This window comes from Pelmatolapia mariae, linkage group LG8 (genome assembly GCF_036321145.2).
Source record: "Pelmatolapia mariae isolate MD_Pm_ZW linkage group LG8, Pm_UMD_F_2, whole genome shotgun sequence".
NCBI lineage: Eukaryota > Metazoa > Chordata > Actinopteri > Cichliformes > Cichlidae > Pelmatolapia > Pelmatolapia mariae.
The window spans coordinates 22,564,348-22,567,054 of NC_086234.1; positions in this window are offsets into that span (position 1 = coordinate 22,564,348).

The window sequence follows — 2,707 nt, forward strand, 5'->3', positions numbered from 1 at the left end:
TGTTGAATACAGTGGCTGAGTTGGACATCGCTGTTCTGTCTAATTGCTTTTTTTGTTTGTGGCTAGAGACCGAGCATATATTTATTAAGCCATTAATGTGAGAGAAGAAAACTCATAAGCATTTATGTGCCATAGAGGCAAATTTTAATGTGTCTGCAACTTCAGATTCAAGATATGAAGTGTCATCTGAGAATGGCTCCCCTTCAGCTAACAAGAGAAAAGACTAAAGAAAGACATATATTGTATTGGACCCATTTCACAAACTTTTACAGCCTGTTCCAGAGTAAATATACACAGCAGACTGACAGCGTAGACTCACTGGGATCAGCTGTGATTACCTACTTGAATTGGGAGAACAGAATTCACGTGACTGCAATCTACTGCTATCTAGTGGTGAAATTTTACTCAGTGTACCATTAAATATATATTTATATGTCCTATTCTTTTCTTAGAAAAACCTAAATTGTTGTACTTAATTTACAGTCATATTACAGTGATTTAAATGGTTATACCTTTGTACTGCAGACATGGCCTGTAATATCTCTGATGCCATGTTTAGAAATAACGTTGGGGGACGTTCAAAAAAATATTAATGCAGAGGTTTTTTAAAAGCAGATTTCAAGTTTCTTTGACTTGATAGTTTTCACATATTTAGACCATTGACTGTATGTAAATGATAGATGCAGCCATCAGTCCATTGTTGGTTTGTGGAGAATCATGATGAAGCATTTTTTCCATCTCCACATTTGTTTTTGTTTTTTTAGGTATGCATGTCCATATTTGATTTGAGAGGGTAGAGCTGGAGATTTATCAGCTAATCTTAGCACAGTTTAGACAGCTTAAATAGCAACATGCATCTTTAATTTACTGCATTTTATTTGAACTTACTGTGATGCTAATTTAGGCTAGTAAAAACAAAACCAACAAAATGCTCTTACTGGAGAACTTGGAACAGCTGATGCACTTGCATCACTTTGCACAACACTGTGATAAAAAAGCCATTAAAAACAGTCATTCCCCTAAGATGCTTAACTTTAAACCATAAGTAAATGCATTATTCTTACCTACACAGTTGTGGTCTACAAATCTCAGGCTTAAAACTTGGACAGAATCAGTTTTTTGAAGGCAGCTTCAAATGACAATTCAAGAACTCCAGTTTGGCACTTAGTACAAGATATAGTAAATTTTAAGGACTATATACACGTATTTAAGAGTTTGAAAAATATCTGACAATATCTGATCTTTTAACAGAAAACATGCTGACACAACTTCCTTCTAAAATGCTAGAGCATTTAGATAAGGACAGATTTAGCATCTTCAAATGGCACAGGCTTCTGACTGATGCTCAGATGCATCATATTGTCATTAATAACTGACAGAGAAAAAAAAAGTATTTTTTCCAATGGTACAAACATACTTTATTGTACAATTAATTTATTGGCAAAAACAAAAACAATCAGACCACCGAAATAACTTAAAAGAAACTAATGAAAATGGAGCAACAGTTATTTTTGCTTTCTCTCAGCAAGCACCAAAACTGTTAACAAGAACAAAACAGAAAAGAAAAGAAAAGAGAGTGGTCAAAGATTCCATTTGAATACTAAACAAATATTTAAATAGTCTTACTTCCAGTCTCTTTAGGAAAAAGAAATGATAAAAACAAAACTATTTGTTCAGTTGCCATCAGTTTGTACAGTGATTCAGTATGTTTACAACTATATTCATGTACATGAAACATTTCTTCAAAACAACCAAAAAAAAGAAAAGAAAAAAAGGATGGTATAATATACTCCAAGGCCTCCCCAGGCGAACTGAAAGACTGTCTGCAGTGTCTTTTTGCATCACCATAACATCTTTAATACAAAAACAAAGCATGTTTTATCTATTAATTCCTGTAGCTTCAAGTTTTATTTCCAAAAAATAAAATTAAATAATATATCTATTTATAAAAGACAGTTTTTCCTTGTTTTTTTTTTCTTATAAAATAAGTCTCAAGATATATTGCCACCTGGTTTCTGATGCGTTCCCTTCCCCATACCCAGCAAGCCCGACCTTTAAGAAAAATAGTGAGCATGTGAATATTGTGTCTTCAGTCCTCTCCATAAAAAGCTAAATGACCAAATTTGAACTCTTAAGTCACAACTCTAACCGACCCCAGCTTCGGCTCATCGTCGTACAGGTTCCCTGTCTTAACTGCTGAGATTGGTTAGGTGTGTGACTCCGTTGCTATAGCCTCCCTAAAACCTTACACAGAAAAAGGCGCATTGGTGCTTGTGACCGACTACACCCCATACTGTACATTATAGAAAACAAAACAAAACAATACTGTACAGTAGCTCAGGAGCACTTTTTTTTTCCAAACACATACAAGCAAATATTCAATCAAACAAGAGGAAACAACAGCAGAAAATGTCTCTGCTCATAAGATTTTAAAGTATGTACACTTATTTTACATCTTTCACTTCCATAACAAAAGAAAAAACAAACAAACAAACAAAAACAGTATCCAAGTCCACCATTTCTTAATTTGTACAGTACTAACAGTGAATTAAACCTTGTGGCTGAGAGGCAGTCGTGAGGGTGTGGGACGGGGGGAGGATAAGGATGTAAGGAAAACCGTTGGGGTTCGGGATAAAGGCGGAATTTTAGCGACCTCTTCTCCAGGTTACTGTTCATAAATGCAGCTGTAATATATGTACACACAACC